The sequence below is a fragment of the Drosophila bipectinata genome, chromosome 2L, assembly GCF_030179905.1.
Source record: "Drosophila bipectinata strain 14024-0381.07 chromosome 2L, DbipHiC1v2, whole genome shotgun sequence".
NCBI classification, from domain to species: Eukaryota; Metazoa; Arthropoda; class Insecta; order Diptera; family Drosophilidae; genus Drosophila; species Drosophila bipectinata.
The window spans coordinates 4,337,962-4,356,030 of NC_091736.1; the positions used below are offsets into that span (position 1 = coordinate 4,337,962).

An 18,069-nucleotide genomic window follows, 5' to 3' on the forward strand; every position below is an offset into this window, starting at 1 on the left:
AACTTCCACTTTTGTTTAATCAAAGCTTCTTGTTATGAAAAGAGTTATATAAACCCATAACCACAATACTTTTAGGAACTAATTACTACCCGAGAAGACAATTAATTAAATTGATCTATTTATTCTATAATCGGGTTGCCGAAATCAAAAATACACAACCCGGCTGTAATAACTAGAATTCCTATCCATCTATTTCTGCCCATTAATTTCTAATAAGATCAAAAATAAACCTCTAATTTCACGTATATTTATTTTCAGCTCCATTCCAGGTAGGGCCTGATAAAATTTCAATTAGGCTAATGCAATTAATTATGTTATGGTTACAATAATGAACTTGTGTCAGACCATGATCCAACGATTGCTGCCAGCCTGCCTATAAATTTATTTTTTTTATGCTGTATACATATATAAAATATCTGTGCATCTGTTTTCATGCTCGGCACACGTGGCGTATGCGTGTTATTTTACTCTCTGCCTCAGCCATCTTCAATTCAATTCACAATTTAGTTGAGGCGAAAATTCCAGAGAGTAAGAAAATCTGTACACCAACACCCTCGTACATCCGGCGACTGTCGTCCTAGTGACTGCAGTTTTTCTTCTTACCGCTTTGGGTTCTAATAAAAACACTTGACACCAAAACGGAAGCGGTTCCTTAAAGCAAAAAAGTGAAAGGCATTCTGGGTTGCGTCATGTTTCATGGGGCTCTTGTCGAGCTTGAAGTTCCTCTTTAAATTTCTAAAGATATTTCGGAATGAAAGAAATGCTATACAGTGTATAGAATGTTTAACAAATATCTTCTATTTAAGAAGAGAAATTAAATGATGAAAAATGGAACTCAAGGTATACTGCTTCAATGTTTTTATAATCTCACAGAAGAATGAACATAAATAGTTGAATAGGAATGAATTTCCTCGGTTCTATTTATAAGAAAGAAAAAAAATTGATTTAAATGTCAGATCTGTCCGTAATTTATCACTTTTCCTTTTTAAGCCTTCAAAAAAGTTTAATTTTATTGTTTTTCTAAAACCGAAACCCCTGTAACACTGTATTAGCTATAAACCTGCAACCAAAACCAATATATCCTTGAGATTTCCTGCAAAGGATTTCCCATTACTTGCTTTGAACATAACTATGTCAATCTGCGGAACTCTTTCGCCGCACACACTGCAGTCCTTTTTGCTGGAAAATCACTTCGCAGCTGCTCCTAAAACGATTTTAGGCCGCTCGAATCACAAAACACACACACACACATAGACACACAGGGACGCAGACACACATACTCATGCAAAGAACCAAAAAATACACGAATTGGAAACCAGGAAAACCATCAGCAACAACAATCATTGAAGGACGCGGCGTTAGTTTCGCACCAAATTCCAGATTCGAGACCCCTCCAGGCCCGGCCCGAGTCCTGAATCCCGAATCCGTTAAAAGAACTGTGTGAAAAATTGCCAAAGGTTTCGCTTTAAGCTAAAACCAAATAGTCAAGTCGAAGGCGAAAAAAAAACCGATTGGCGGAGGGAAAAATTGTAGCCGCTCGTAAAACTGCAAATGAAAATAGATAAAAAGTATCTCCTGTCCCAGTCCCAACCGGCAACTTCATTTTGTAAATCAATTGAATTTTCAATTGTGTGCGAGAGCGAACTAAACCAAACCACGACGAAACGAGGGGACTGCTGCAGAAGCACAAAAAAAAAGGTAAACATAAAAGGACAAATAAAGGAAACAACACTATTACTGCGGAAGGACGACGCTGCGGAGGAGTCAACAGCCAACTACCCAAAAAAAAAAATAGTAAATCTGATTTTCTTTGGTTAGCAATCGTTTCAATCTCCATCTCAAAAGGCAAAAGATTGGCCTTCTTATTAGCTGCTGCAGCAAACGATGTAAAATTTATTTTTATTCATAAGGAAAAGAAAGCAAAATTGTTAGCCAAAGTATGTCAACGATTTTCCAGGTCACAGCCAAAAACACACACACAGCCAAAGGGTACTCCTTAAATATTTTTATCTAAAGATTTTTACCATTATTCTTCTATTTTTGGATGTCTGCAGTGGAAACGGTAGGTGGTTCTGGCCACTTTCTGGCAAGTTTAATTGTGAAACATGGAGTATTTTAAAGCTGTAGAAACGTCGTTAACCGTTAACCGGCTTGCGGCTAAAAACACGCTCACATAAACAAGTACACATACGAGGCACGGGACGCGTGGGCGGGGACGGGGCGGGGGCGCTGTAGAACCGAGGCAAGCCGAGGACTTCGACGATATGGTTTTTCTTAACTTGGCTTGGATTACGACTAAAATCACTTTGCCGGGATCTCAACTCGTTTCTTGATTTATTTTTCCGTACTTCTTTGTTACTATTTCAGCAGAATCTGCTTGGCAGCTGCTTTCACTTTAAAAATTTTAAATTAATTAAACAAAAGACTTTTACGATTTTTTACGGATTTTCCTGTATATTTGTTGTTGTCACGCTTTTTTGTTGTTAATTAATATCGCTCGGAATGAGAACGACGCGCTCTGTTTCTTACACGCTCGTTACATCCTGCCAAATCCCGAAATTGTACTAAATACGTACAAAACTTTTACGATTGGCTAAGGCTAGGAGCAAGCCTGCTCGTGTTTTTCCTCGAGTCCTGTGTGTGCGTTTGTGTGCCGTCCACCGACCCGAAGAGTGCTCAGCGAACCCGACCGCCACCGGATGGATGGTGTCGGTTGTGGTGAGTTTTCCCTCAGAGAGTGCGCCACATCGGAAAGCTTAGCCGCCGAAGGCCCAAGTGCTTCAAAGAGAAATCTCTTGCCAAGTCTCTGACTCAAAATGTGAGTTTCATGGGAAAAACTCCGGAAAATCTTAAGAGTGTGGGTTTTGATAGCAAACTCGCAAATGGAGTGGTGTTATAAAGATAGTACTCTATCGGAAAACTCTTCATTTTGGCCAAATAACAGGACTCAACCTTACATTTGGAGTTACATTTTGGGTCTTTGATGCAGCTGTGCAACTCAAGAGAAAACTTCTGTATTATTCTATTAAAATGTAACTCTAATGGCTAGTAGTCTAGATAGAGCTCAGGTTTAAGTAATGTTAAGAGGCCCTTTTAAAATATACTCAATAAGAATATACTTTATAATACTCATGTTAAGGCTTAAAAAGGCTTAATAGAAACGACTCAGCATCCGCAGTTCTCTCAGCAATCATTTTGTATCGTTTTTTACAAAATTTCGAGGTTTTATGTATTTATTCATTACTAACTAAACTATATTTATTTTATTAAATTTTCAAATTATTGTATTTAACTTTCTACACTTTTATGTATGGTATATTTTATATAAACCCTTTGAATTGGCTCAAAACTAACCTATTTGAGTGGCTGTTTGCAGAGGAAATTCTTTAGAAGGATTCTTCTCAAATGCTAAGCACGACTCATGTTAAAAGTGCAAGCCATTGCATAAAACTCGCTTCTCTGACTAACCAAAGAGAATAGAGCTGAAAAATCAAGCTCACCTCAAAAACTGTGACTCGAATCCCAGTAAACTCAACTTGCAAAAAGAGACCTTATCCAGAATGAGATAGATCCAACCCGAGACCCATTGAAAGAGTATCCCCCGAATACGAAAGCAAGCTTTGAAAACCCACCCGTTCGGCTACTGCACTCGGAAAACCGTCGGCTCTGAATTCAGGATTCGTGAACCTTTACCGACGAAGGTGAGAATCGCATCCACGAAAGCCCGCCATTGACTTTGACCGTCGTCAGTCTCGACTGGAGAGGCGACTAGTAAACTGAAAGGATCTAAAAGGACGCACAGCGCCGAGTCCTGTGGGCCAACCAGACCGAGCCACAGAAAAATTAACGAAATCCTGCAGTAGCCTGTGCTAATTTTGCTGGGTAGCATACTTTTTGGCGCGCTGCAGACCAAGTGAATGTGAAATGTGACAAACAAGGCAAGAGTGACAGTTGTTAACCGAAAAACCATGAACAAAAACAGAGAAAAACAGTGAAAATGGCCAAACAGATGGAAATGGAAATGGAAACAAGTTGTGCCTTTGCAGATACTGGCTGTGCGAGGCCCCGGGAGACATTTAACATAATAAAAACGAACGTGTGCGGCATTTTTGTGTTGCCTTTGCCAAGTTAACAGTATCTCGCGGCGTGTGTGTGCGGGTTTGTTTAATGCTAATATTACAGACACGCTCGCACACACACGCCAACACTAAGACGACATACATGTCCTGGTCCAGACACACCAACCAACAAGCATCCAATATTGCGAATATGTGCGCCAAGCAGTTGGCAAAAGTGTCGTAAATCGTTTAGACAGCGAAACGTGGATTCCCCAGAAAAGGGAAAGGGGCCCAAACGATATGTAAACGACACAGTCGCCGTGGGAAAAACTCCAAAAATTCTCACACAAAAGCAGGAAAACAAAATAAAAGGAGACCAGCCAATGGATAAATAAAAGAATGGCCAGGAGTATCAGAAGAATCAGGACACATCGCCCGAAAGAAGTGCACTTCTTCCTCATGTGAGTATTCCCAAAATAAAGAAATTATTTTCGGTTGCTGCGGTCCCTAAATTTTATTTATTTTTATTTGGCTTTAACGTGTAAGCATCGGGGAGGTGTTAGAGTGGTGGGCGTGGCACAGTAAATTTTTATGAGCGATTTCTTTTGTATGCGTGTGACTCTGCTAATAATGCCAGGGAGCTTAGGGGCAGTCCGTAAAATCGCTCCAGTCCTCCAGCACAATAAATGCAATTAGAGCGTGGGCGGAGACCGTGAGTCATAAAAATAAATATCAATCTGATTAATTTCCAAAAGTGGAGTAAAATTGGTGCTCATCCGAATTAATAAAATGAGGGTTTAGTTGACTTGATATTTATAATAATAGTGTTGAATATTAATTTAGAAAGAGTGCTGAACTTAAAAAAAATTATTTAGATTTGAAAAAGAATACTACTTTGTTCAGAAAATATAATTGTTAGTAAAGTAAGAGAACATTTCAATTAAATCCATCAGGGACTTAAAGCTTAAATTTCTCAAATTTAAATGATCTATATAAACATAAAAAATAAAATACATTTGATCCTGTAATTTATTTTTTACTAAAACCGATTCAGAAAAATATATTTTTTATAGAAAATTTTAGTGAAAAATTATCAACATAAATGTCATTTGCATGAATTTGTGAAAAAGCTGAATGACATTTGTGTTCAATTTCCTCTAAAAAAGTTGAAATCGAAAATGCGAAAAAATGTCTCGAATATCATTGGCAAACAAAATTAGGCAAATGGAAGAGCAAACAGCATTAGCTTTGACATAAATTTATCACAGAAATCCACCATAAAAAAACTTTGGCAAACAAAATGAAAAAACTATGAAAAATACGGTTGAACTATATTTGCCTGTAATTAAAACCCCACTTATGCGCATTGAATTATTTACCTAATAATGGCATTTTTTTGCTTTCAGATTCAAACCAAATGATTTGCGGGAAAAACGGCTTAGTTGTATTCAAGAGGAACTGCATAAATATTCGTTGGATTGAATGATTCATAAGTAAGTAAACTAATATTTATTTACTATACAAATATGTATTTAGAAATAATTAAAAATTCTAAGAGAAAAATAAATAAGTTATGAATTGGCATGAATATTTAATGTTTAGTGAGGATTTTCTATTAATTATGCATCCAACCATTCATAAGATAACATAAGTACTGATATCTGAAATAAGCTAGCAGCAGTTTCCCTTGCCGACTTTATTTAATTTTTTTGTATAAGAAGTTTACAGTCTATTAAGGCTTATTCCCATCCATCCTTTTGGAGCTTTTTGACTTATAATCTTATTTTAATCGCTCGTCAATAATCCCTGGCATAGTGCGAACCGCAAAAAACTTTTATACTCTACGCCACCACATCCTTATTAATCCCTTCCGGCAACAAAACACTTGAGTCTTCGCTCTACCAAACTTAATCTCCAACAATTTGTCACAAGAAGTCCTGTCGAGTGGGTGTGGATTTTGGGTGTTTCTTTCTTTCTTTTTTTGTTTGTTGTAATGGTGTTTGTCGTTAGTCTGGTAAAGCGTTCCCTGATAAATCGTAAAAAAATGCCAGAGCAAACAAAATAGGGGGGAAATGTTGCGTAGTCAACGCAGCAAGCAAGCAACAAGCAAATGCACTCAAAATGGAATCTATAAAAAGTCCAACAACACGACGTGTCCAATGATAAAACATTCGCCAAACGCAGCAACTTTTCGTACACATTTTTTTTTTTGTTGTTTATGATCAAAGAGTAAAGTAGCGAAAAGTATTCATAAAACAAGAAGGAGTCAGATTGGGAGGATGATGTAGGGTTTCTGGTGGGATTGTAGGGAGTTTGCTAAAGGCATGCGGGGACATTCTGAACCAGGCACGTAGCTGTTTGCCGCTTGGTGTTGCATACTTTTACGCGTCTCTTTAGTATTAATTTGCAAAGGTAGCCCGCATCGAGGACGCACCGTCGGTTAGAAGGTAAAAGAATCGTGGTGCTCGGTGCTTCTGGTGCTTCTGGTGCTCCTGGTGCTTTGGGCTGCCTGCTGCTACTCATTATGCATGCTTGTCCGCACGTACCACCCCTTTATCCTTTTGAGATGCCCACACACACACCCACACCCCGCAAACCAACACGCCGAGGCGAAAGAAGAGGTTTTCTGCATTGCTCCGCTATGCTCAGGACTCAGCTCGGTTCTGTTTCTGCTAACTTTTACCAATTTCATTTTCAATTGACTGTCGACCAGAACACGCAGCCGGGCTTGGCTAACCACCAGCAATTGAGCGTATGAAATGCCAGAAAGGACCTGGGCCCTCACAAAAAGTTTCACCAGGCGGCCAGGACACGACACTCACACCCACACACATACACCCAAAAGATACCAGAGAAAGATACAAAGAAAAGAGGACAACTTTTCTTTCTTTTTTTTTTTCTTTTGGTTTTGTTTTGTTTTGTGCTGAAGAATCCTTTTCTTTCATTTCAATTTCGATGCCAGTTGCCTTCTGTATTATACTACTTATTTTATTTCAAGCGTAAGGAACAAGAACGTGAGTGTGTGTGGGTGGTTGGTTGGGTGTGGGTATGTGTGATCCTTGTGCCTTGTGCAAACCATCCCAACCATCTATCCTTGTGCCTTATCCCCAAGAAAGTTTCCGGCGAAATTACGCCACGCACAATTCATTTGCAAATAGGAACAGTTTAATTTGTTGCTTTTGTGTGTGTGCTGTATGACAAGGATATGCCTGACCAGTTTACAAAGTTTTTGAAAGGACCCGCATTCATACACACACACACCCATTCTCCTTTTTCCCTTTACACACACACACGCAGACACTCGAAAAGTCTTCTTTATGGGAATATTGCATTAAACGAGCTCACTCACAAGCGAATCAGTTCGATTGGGGCTACCCCCCATATACGAAAAGCAGTAATTAAGCCCGGTACAGAATCCCTCATCCACTCGCTTCGAAAACGATCCAAATTACACCCATACCGCCCTCAGGTTCTTTGAGTGAAAGGCAAATATTCGCACACAACTGTTTACCGCATTCATTCCATAGTTGTCCAAAGTCTAGACACTTGAAAAGCTTTCTTAAGCTTGCCTCGGCACGTATGCGAATTGATAATCGAAAATGGAGGGACTGAGAGCCACAAAAAAACGAGTTTCTGGGATTTGACAAGTCCTGACAAATGAGCACCAGATGAAAGTGTGATGGCCAAGAAAAACTTGCCACAACCAATATGCCAAAGCAATCGTTTCACAAAAAAATTCCTGTTAGGAAAGTAAATAATTAAAATGATTCAATCATCCTAGAATCCAAGAATCCATTCATCATACTTGAAGCCATTGATTTTTTTTATATATAACTGCATATCTCTTAGTTTTATAAATGATATATCTTCTAAGGTTCTTAAAATACTTCGACTTGGCTTGAAATATACTTACGTTTTGAAATTGTTCCATATTTTCCGCTTTTATTAGGCCCTCGCATCTATAGTTTATGTTTTACTGACGTCAGCTGTAAAAAAAAAATAAATAAAGAATATATGTTATTGTGTGGAAATAAACATATACAATAAATTTACATTTATTTTTTTTTTATTCTCTTTGCAGCAATTACACCCAAGCTGATGAAGTGCGTCCTGTGTGGCTCCATCAATATTGTGATAAATATAAAAACTGTCATAAATAAACCAATTTTATAGAACAGAGAAAAATAAAAAGATACAGTCAGTCTATAAAAATACATCGTATTGTGTTTTGTAATGATGGACATTGGGGGGCTTTTCAGATATGGTATGGGGTGGGGTGGCCACCGTTTATGGGAAACAAAATGATTGTTATTATATGCTCTTATTATTATTATTATTATTGTTATCAAAGTCAATGTCGAGAGCAAAAACGAAGCCAAGAACAATTGTCAAAGAGCTCTGCTCTGAAGAAAGGCAAAAAGCCAAGGTGGGTAAGAAAAGGTAAGAAAAAAATGTGAAGGAGAACGTGCCCCGCATAAGACGCCCTCCGACATTTCATGTTGGTCTCAAAAATTTATGTATTGTTTGTTTATTTGCTTATGCAGTGCTTTTCTCATGCTTAAGTCCTACACCCACACACCACCCCATATGAAGCTGAGTTCCTTTTCTTTGCGGCAGTTTCTCATGCAAATTTATACACCTTGCCGGCTGCCATAATAAATATTCCCAAAAATATATCTGGTTTCAGCGCCTTTTGTCTACTTTACGCTCTGTCTGTTGGCTCTCCCTTCTGGTCCCCTTCACTGAAATCCCTCCAGAATCCTGTCGTCTCCTTCACCTTCTTGTCTTGTCGCCTTGTCACGTGTCGGCATCATTACCGCACGTACCAGAATTATTTATACAAAAAAATATATATCGTTTATAAGGCCAGCAATTCCAGTACAAAAAAAAAGAAGTGAAAGAAAAATACGTCTAAATAAGGACATTTAAAAAAACGAATGTCCTTTAAGCAAAAATGTTGGTTTATTTGGGAATTTCTCATTCATTGAGATGCATTTTAAATAGTCCCCAGCGGGAATGGGGCGAAAAATGTAAATCACCAGTAAACGCCTGGTATGAGCGGAGCTAATTGTTCAATATTTGTGGCCAGAAACAGCTGGCGCCCTGTGGCCCCCCTGGGTCATGTGTGGGGGCGAATTTACGACACATATTCCCGCCTAAAACTGGGCAGCAAAACATGCCAAGCATGTCGGGCCCAATCGCCTGAATAGTCTCAACCAGCTCTGTCTCACTGGTCGCCCGACTGCCTTCCATGTCCGTTTCCCTTCCCCCCCATAAGCGTCACAGTTAATTTGTTGACAGCTTTGCCGGTGGATCGGAAGGGGAAGTGCTACAGTGGGGGTGGCCAGGAGGTGGTTAGGAGGTGGTGGTGCCGCAAAACGGAAACGTTGGACGCTATGATATGGCTGCAGGACACATTGGTGGACAACCAGACAAATGTCGGTCTCTATTGGGACTACAAGACGGAGCCTTGTAAAATGTGCAAATGACCACAGAGAAAAGCCGGAGAAATATCAGGGCACAAAATTGTAATTAGTAGGGTGGGCCGGCAATCCAACTACATCCTTCGACATTCCGTATAGATTCTAGTGCCGGAAGATAGCCCAAGACATGAACTCGTCCAGGAAGTTTCAAATTCTTGCCTAAAATGGTAAAAATAGACTTCTATCGTTTTGCCCCCTGATTTAATTTCTGACCAAGTTAACAAAAGAAACCCAAGACAATCGAATATATAGATTTCTGATATTTATTTTATTATTTTACTTTTATAAATACAATTTGGTGTTCAATTTACAATTCGTGTGGCTGGTGTGGGGGTCCGTCAGTTGTATCGCTGTGATGTCAGGACACCAACATCAATGTCGTCAACGTCAACTAATTGGGTTTTCGGATCTTTCGTCAAAAAATAAATTGGCGAATGCTTGGCGGGGTGGGAAAATCACAAGGAAGCAAAATGCCAGCAGGCGAAGACACACACAGGAAGTTAACAAGAAAAAAGATTAAATTTCCTCGTTACGGCTCTCAGTTGAAAATAAGAAACCGAAAATTGTGACAAAAATGAAAATAAATATTGAATTATTGATATACAATATCTCAAAAGAGCACAGAGTGTTGAGTTTATAAAAGGACAAGTTTTTTTAGAGGGTTTGTTGTAAGTAAATACATCAAAATATATATAATTAAATGTTTGCACTATGCTATGGATATGTCACTATATATATGTATATATTGATAGCTTCCATATCTACTTACATTTTGTTTAAAATTCATTCTTAAATTTGTTAGAACACTTTATAGCCTTTTCCCCAATTGGTTTTATTAATTTTTTAATGCATGTTTTAGGTATAAAATAAATATGACCTGATATATTTATGGGCACTTCAGTTGAAACCTTTTTAATCTTTGGAATTTCCTCGGAAGGAACTGGAACACATCCTAGGTACAGTCAATTTTTTCCGTCTTGGCTCAGCTTATTGTCAACGCAAATATTTGTTTATTTATCTTTTGACGTAAGACGAAGGTAGGCCTTTCCCACCACCCAACATCTCCTCCTCCCGTAAAAGACATCTTGGCCCAGCATGGGCTCTGCCTTATTTCATTTTACGACGAGTGCGCTTTTCCAACCTCCCTCCCTGTTTTTTTTTTTGTTTGGCTGGGACTCGACAATATTTTGCATGTTTGCATACAAAATATCATATTTGCAGAGATTGTTTCATTAAAAAAAAAGCAGGTGCTGCTGCTGCTGGGCACATATTTCATCTGCCAACTCCGCCTAGTACGTGTTTAGCTTTAGCACCTCCGCGCTCCCACTGCCGCCGCTTACACATGCGTGAGCCATAAAATGGTCATATTACCAAAATGGCAGTAAGTGCTACGCCAGGGAAATTGGTTTTCCCACGCACCGAAAAACTCTATGTCGTATGGATATGTATATGATATGGTTGGAATGGGTTGGGTGAGGAAACTGTACCAAGCACTTCATCCTAGTTGTGTATGCTGAACAGGTGGACTTCACTGGTAAGCTCGTAAAAGTTTCACCGATTTCTGTTCTATATTGCTGCGGCTCAATGCATTGGAAAGACATAAAGCCCAGGAGTATGCCTGCGTTCGGGCCATAAAAAACTAAAAGAAATATTGTGTATCAAAGATTATAATAAAATAGGAAAAGGTAAGGTAAAGGCCTATTTACCATTTTTGTGAAGGTTTACAAAGCTTATAATGGATAGAGTTTGAAAAAACAAAGTTCCTGGAACTAGTTATTTTACATCAAACCTCGAATATCGAATAAATCTCTTAACTTGTTATATTTATATTTATTTCCAAATACATCAAGGGTTTAATTCAATCTGACCATTAACTTGATTTACTTTATATAGACTTTTATAGTTCCCTCACATTGAAAATAAGTTGGGACATTTCCGCTTTCCCGGCACTTACTCTTGCTTTCACTTAAGATGTCAACAGACACCCACCTGCCTTAGCCTTCCCATTCACGGGTAACCCCACAGGCGGAGCACACACACAATAGTCAATTATTTCGTTGACAGTAAGCACATAAAAATACAAATAGATGACACCCAACGACAACAGAACGGCAAAAAGGCAACAAAAAAAAAAGGTCCTAGCCAAGTTTCTATAATGGGTTTGAGGCGCAGTTCGGAGTGTTGTTGGCCCAGTTCACCGGCAGACAGCGATTTGTCTGTACCTTTTCTCTAATCTATATTTCGTTGTTCAGTTGCCGGACCTTTCGCAGGATGGGACAAAGGACGCACCGCACGCCTTTATCGGAGATTAAGTGCGATGACATCGTTATACTCATTCTCATAGTCACAGTCATAGTCCCAGTCTTCGTTAGTTATATTGTGTTGAAATGTGCTTACAGGACATTAATTTCTTGCACCTGGCATTAAGATAATTGTTGCCTTTTGTTTAGCGATGGCCATGCCAGATAATCAACCCACAATTTGGCAATATGTTTCTAGGCCTCTTCTGTAGCTGATGTTTCGGACACTCCAAGACCAACATGTCGATCTCAACCACACATGTTTAGTTTTAGCTTTAAATTAACAAAAACACAAGCAGATTAGCCCTAAAGTAGTAACAGGAAATTATATATTGAAATCCAAAAACAATAACTCTGATTGGAGGACTACATGGTGTCCTCTATTTACAAGATGTATATATATGAGCCCACAGAAAATTAATCAAAAATCATCACATCGCTTATGACATTACAAAATTTAATAAGACGAAATCAGCTTTTAATGGAATTGTTCCATCGGCAGGGAGAATTCGAGAGCTGACTGTCAGTCACTTTGAACTTTGCCCGCTCGACAAGCCCGAGAAGGTTGCCCTCGCAAGGGCAATTGGCTGTAATTTGATAACAAAATAATAGAAAGCAATGACTTAAAAAAGGCTAAATCAGAAGCTTGGGGATGCCACCGAAAAGGCACAAAAACAAAAGCAACTTCAACATCAACAGGGTGTGTGAGGTTGCGTGTGTGGTTCGTCGGTCTGCCGTCATAAAATGAAATCATAAATTATGTGGCCCATTTTTGAGCGCTTCTTGTTGTCATGTGGGCCAATTCAGTTGGACGAGTGGCGATTTAATTTTTTTTGCTTATTTTCTGTAATATTTTCTCCATTTTTTTTTTTTTGTTTTTTGGTAGCTCAACACAAGGACAAATTACTAAAAGCCGCCAACGCGCTTTCGCTGGGCTTGCTTAGTAATTGCTTATGAAATATGCATAGACCAGCCACTCTGCAGCCATTTCTCCAGTTTGTAGAAGACACGCACCCTTTTCGTCCGAAAATCTTCGGGGCCCTCTTGTTTGCCTTTTGCGGTAAGCTTTTAATACTCTACCCTATGGGAATTAGGATTTTTGTCTTGAAATTTGTAAGATCAGGATTTAAACTGTAGAGTCTGTAACTATATCCTTTCTAAAAGAATAAAATAAGGGTATAAAGACTTCGACTACTCCCTTAGCTAGGCTACTATACTCTTTTATTTTTTTTTAGGAATGGGGCACTGTTAGAGCAGCCTAGCATGACATTGCCACTTAGCGGCTACATTAATGGCAGTGCCAAATGACTCTATCTCATTCCCGCAACCCCCCATTCTCCCCCATCTGGTTTTGTACCGTAACTGAGCGTGTAACGGTAAATAAACTAATACCAACATTTTGGAGACGAAATGTTTTAGGCGTAAAAGTGTAGCAGACTTTGCTGCGTATGAAGATGTACCGTTATGTTCACCCATACCACTCTATCACTCACTCACCTACCCTGACCCTGGTCCCTGGTCCCTGGTCCCTCGTCCCTGACTCTCGGCCTGTTCCTGTCCCAATCCCACCGACTGCATCATGAATATTTAATGCTGACATGTACAAAGTATGGCACATATATACGAAAACTTGTAACTGTACATCAACAACATCTGAAGGGAGGAAAAGCGAAAACGAATGACAAGAAAAATTACAAATGTAACAAGAAAGTTTTTTTTTTTTGCTTTCTTTTTTTTTTTCATGAAGCCTAATTTCTCTTTTTGCTTGGCCTTGAAGAGGTTTTATATATAGATATAAGTCTTATCCTTTTTAAGGAAGAAAAACCCAAGTTATTCTAGATAATTCCTAACTGGTAGAACGTTAAAATCTAAATTCAACAATTGCCACTCATCATAATTATAACGCAACCAGACAAAAACCATAATCAGAAACCATCATCTGCCACAAATTCCCCTGGCACTCTATTAGCAATACGATACAATCCACTAATCCAACAATTATAAGTGCCCAAAGCATGGAAACTGAATTATGAAATTGTCGGTTGAACGTGGAACCTGCCAAAAATTCCAACTAAACACTCTCTCTCCTGCCATACAAACATACATATATACATATAGAAGGTATACTAAGACAACAAAATAATTTAACGCTTTAATGATAATGATGTATGAACAGGGTTCATAAGGCAACAAACTGTGGAGAAAGTTGAACGTGTGTTGGTGTTAGTCCTGTTATTCCCTGGTCTGCCTATATAGAGACGTAATTCCGCGGAGGTTAGAGGTGAACTGGGGTGAACCATCGCTTAACAAGCTAATGTGCTTTTAATGGTTCCGTTGGTTCCGTTTTTTGGCTCTGTCTGATTATGTCGTTGCGGGGCGGGCAAAAGGAGAATCCAAGTAAAATACACAAATAATTAAAATTAATTATCTAGCAATTAGTTTACGATTTACTCGTTAAGCTAAAGGTTGAAACGTGCCGGCCAGACGCGATGGCGATGGTCCAGGTGGTACAGGGAGCAGAAAAGTATGCAAGTACCTTTGTTTGTTTGCTTTCTGCGACCCACTCTCTCTCTCTACTGTACACTTTCCACAAAAGACACCTAATACCCATGGCTATGAATGCATGGATGTGAGAAGGATAATGGCTTTGACAATATAATTATGAAATTAGTTCTCTAACATTTCAATTGAGTTGTTTATTTGATTTATGTGCAATTGCACAAGCAAACGCGTCTACGTATACGATATACCACGCCCACTTAGCATTCCCCCCTCCCGACTCAGAAACACATAGCATGCACAGTCACAGGCACAGGCACATAAACTAATGACATTCATTACGCATACGGCATGTTGACTCTGACATTTATACGCAGCAGGAGTTTATATTCGCCAGCAGGATGCGGAATGCGGACGCAGGAAGGAGGAGGATGCTTCCTTTTATTGACATTTAACACACTGCTATCATCCAAGTCGTGTTTCGTTTCTTTTCGCCAATGATTTATGACTGAGCAGTTGATTGCCTAATAGGTTCAAAGTTTTAGCTTGCTCCATTTTACTACCTTCAGTGTTGTGTGTTCGGTTCTTCGTCCTTATTCTAGAATTTCAAATTATAACCGTGCAACCGTGCCACCGTGCCACACAGCCATGCTGTCAGTTGGCGGATGCCTTTCGCCGTTTGCCTCCTGCCTCTTGCCTGTTGCCTGGCAAAGTACTTAACCGTCTGCTTATTATTAAAAGGCAAAGCTTAAGTGGCAAAGTCAAGCTAATTGAATTAGCCCGGCCCAAACCCCGGGTTGCGCGTGGTGCGTGAAAAAAGTGGCAGCACAAAAATAACATCAGCTCGCAACAGCCACAGACTTTGCAACGAAACCCAGCCACAACGTGGACATAAAAGGAAAACAAGATGCGCTAATGTTGATAAAGTGCCGCCAACTCAAAAAAAAGATTTCGCATTATTTTTGACAAAAATGAGCTCCCAAGGAGATGGATGATGGATAGGATTTTATTTGCTCGAAGTGAGGAGTTCCCTAAAAATATCTTACCCTAAAATATTAAAGTAATCCTCTGTTAAGGACCTCAGCTGATCCTATTTTATTTATCTTAAAAAAAAATCAATTAAAATATATTGGACCTCTTTATTTCAAGATTAAAATTAAAATGAAAGAAAGTGAAACATTTTCAGCAAATTTTCGCTTTTCCGGATAATCTCAGCCACCGAGATGCCTCGAAAAAGTTGCTCACGTAGCTCCTTTTGGCGAATAGCATTAAAAAGGGTTTTTAACGCAACGGTCGCGCCCAGGACAACACCCATCTCGAGCGTCTGGCCCCATCAGCTCGTCCTTTCTCGCTTTCCCGGCTGTCCTGGCTGGTCCTGGCTATCCTGGCTATTGGTTTATTCGCTATGCTTCGTTAAGTGCATTTTGAATTTTTAATGCTGAGCACAGAAGGAGGAGGAGGAGGGCCAGTCGGCAAGCGACTCAACGTTCCCCGTTTCTGTAGCCAGTAGAGGTCCTGATTAATTCGCTTTATTAAAAAACCATACGCCAAGAAATGCGTAATACTTTTTAGCACTTGGCCGAGACCAGCAGCTGCTCCACTCAGCAGTAACAACAAACAAGGCAAAATAATCAACACAAATTACACGGCGCGCATAAATATTCCAAGGCTCCCTGGGAAAGGGGTAAGTAAGGCATTTGGGACTGGAATTGAGATTGGGGAATGGTTGGTGCGGGATGGCTGGCTGACTGTTGGGGGAAAAAGATATATACTCTTGGCCAATTAATTTTTAATATACGCTAAACATTGCAGCAAATTTTTAAGAACCAAGCCATTTAGCCAAAAACACGCGGGTTCCAAGTGGTGTGTTGGTTTTTTACTTATTATCAGTATTACAGGGTATCATGATAACACTTTAAATGTAAAATATATATAATTATTTATATTGAAATTAAAACTAAAGCACTTTTAAAAAACATAACAATTTCTTCCTCCTAACACAATAGAAAATATTAAACATTTTATTCAATATTTTAATTTTTTAATTAGTAAATAATATTTTATTATATCCTTGCTTGGAAAATAGGCAAGACCACCAAGGCTGCACTTGTATTACATATTTTTCTTAAGCTTGCGGTTTCTTTTTCATGATTTGCAAAAGTGCCAACAGCAGTGTAAAGGATTTTAGACCAAGCCAAGGGGATTAATAAAAGGATTACGCAGCGGAAAATGCCAGCTGTGATGCTTCGAGAGTTGGCAATGCTAATGCGGATGCGGATAAGGATGTGGGTGGGCGTCAGAGTGGGCGTGAGTTGGGGTACGATATGACCAAGTATGCTGCTGAAGGCAATTTGTAGCAACACTCGACTAGGATAAGGATATGTGGGTGTGGATAGGGCCGTGGGCTGAGCTTATTGGTGTGGGCGTGCCAGGAGAATGTCTCTCTCTCTCTCTCCCTGTGTGAGGGAAGCACTTGCAGCAGGCTAATTGCGCTTCAGTTCGCCTTTGCCGCCTTTGCTGCTCACCAGCATCAATGGGCTTTCCTTTGCCTGACTGCCTGACTGCCAGCCTGCCAAGAGATGCAGTTTTTCGGTGGCCAGCTTTGCGGGTCTGGGTTTATACGAATATATATGCTTGGTCATATATTAAAAATAATCCATTCGATATCTGTTTTAATACTTCAAATTTATAGCACTTGGCCGAAACAGTAGCAGTAACAGAACAGCAGCAGCAGCAGCCCCCAGTACCACCAACAATGACTCCCTCTCTGTGTCATTTTGAAGGGCTTTTAGCTTGGTATTTTATTGCTTAAAGGATGCGTCTGGCCATCAACATGCGAAGGACGTTATCAAAATAGCATATCCTTTTTTGGATAAATCTTATAGTCTTATAGCTTATATATAGTTGTATATAGTCAAAGTCTTATAGTTTCTGACAGCTTCAATGATTTGAACCTTGGAACCTTGAAGTCACTCGAAAGATAAGTAACTTCTCATACTTAGAAATCTCCCCTCGCACTATATTTCACCAGATATTCATATGTTATTTTTATGCCCATTTTAATAATGACATTTGTCTCGGTTTCGCAGCGGTTACTTTCTTACATCCGGTAGCCATTTTTTTATGGATTATGGCCCGGCGCTGATTTGCTTACAATTGACATAAACGACCATCGGATGAGTTATGTCATAACTCAGGCCAGCTTACCGTACCTCCTCCACACCCTCGCACATACCGGCAATATTGTATAGGACATAGGACACATGGCAATGCAGATAAGCCGCACTCAATCAGCATAAAAGTATGCTATGCAGAGTCATCGGGGGCCGCAGGAGCATCGGGCAGGAAGCGCGAAGCTGGCTGCCGTTAATCAAGAAACCAACATCTGAGGAATATAGAACAAAGTCAGAGGAAATCTAAATTGGGTCTTGCCCAACACGCACGCATTTAATTAAAGTAAAAGCTTTGCTTTTTTTCTACTCATTTTCTGCATCTCTTTGGGGTTCGTTATTTTTACTGTTGGTGTGAAATGCAAAACTTGGAAAAAAAAAATGTGACCGTCAGGGAATGCGATGTCTGTCCGATGGTTGCAGTTGCAGTTGCACCGGGTAATAACGTGCAATTTATATGCGTGCCACTAGTTTTTCATTTTGCGAATGCCAACGCAAAGCAACTCACTCGACCGGGGTGTCTGGGGCATTCCAAAAAGGGGAATATGCAATGTTCATC

General features: G+C 39.6%; 1 protein-coding gene and 1 long non-coding RNA gene across 7 annotated transcripts in view; one reads left to right on the plus strand and one right to left on the minus strand.

The window, feature by feature from the left end:
* Lar (tyrosine-protein phosphatase Lar) overlaps positions 1 to 18,069 on the minus strand; it is a 111,377-nt gene that overhangs the window by 89,905 nt on the left and 3,403 nt on the right. For all 5 annotated transcript variants that reach the window (XM_043213237.2, XM_043213235.2, XM_043213230.2 and 2 more), the window contains exon 2: positions 7,972 to 8,044. The gene's annotated coding sequence lies outside the window, so the exon portion shown is untranslated. The remainder of the gene's footprint in view (positions 1 to 7,971; positions 8,045 to 18,069) is intronic.
* Positions 3,733 to 8,260, plus strand: LOC108124410 (uncharacterized). 2 transcript variants are annotated; one of them, XR_001773242.3, is made up of 3 exons: positions 3,733 to 4,519; positions 5,465 to 5,551; positions 8,140 to 8,260. It is a non-coding gene; the product is annotated as an uncharacterized lncRNA (long non-coding RNA). The 2 variants fall into 2 exon arrangements; XR_011441902.1 differs by lacking the exon at positions 3,733 to 4,519 and adding an exon at positions 5,263 to 5,399.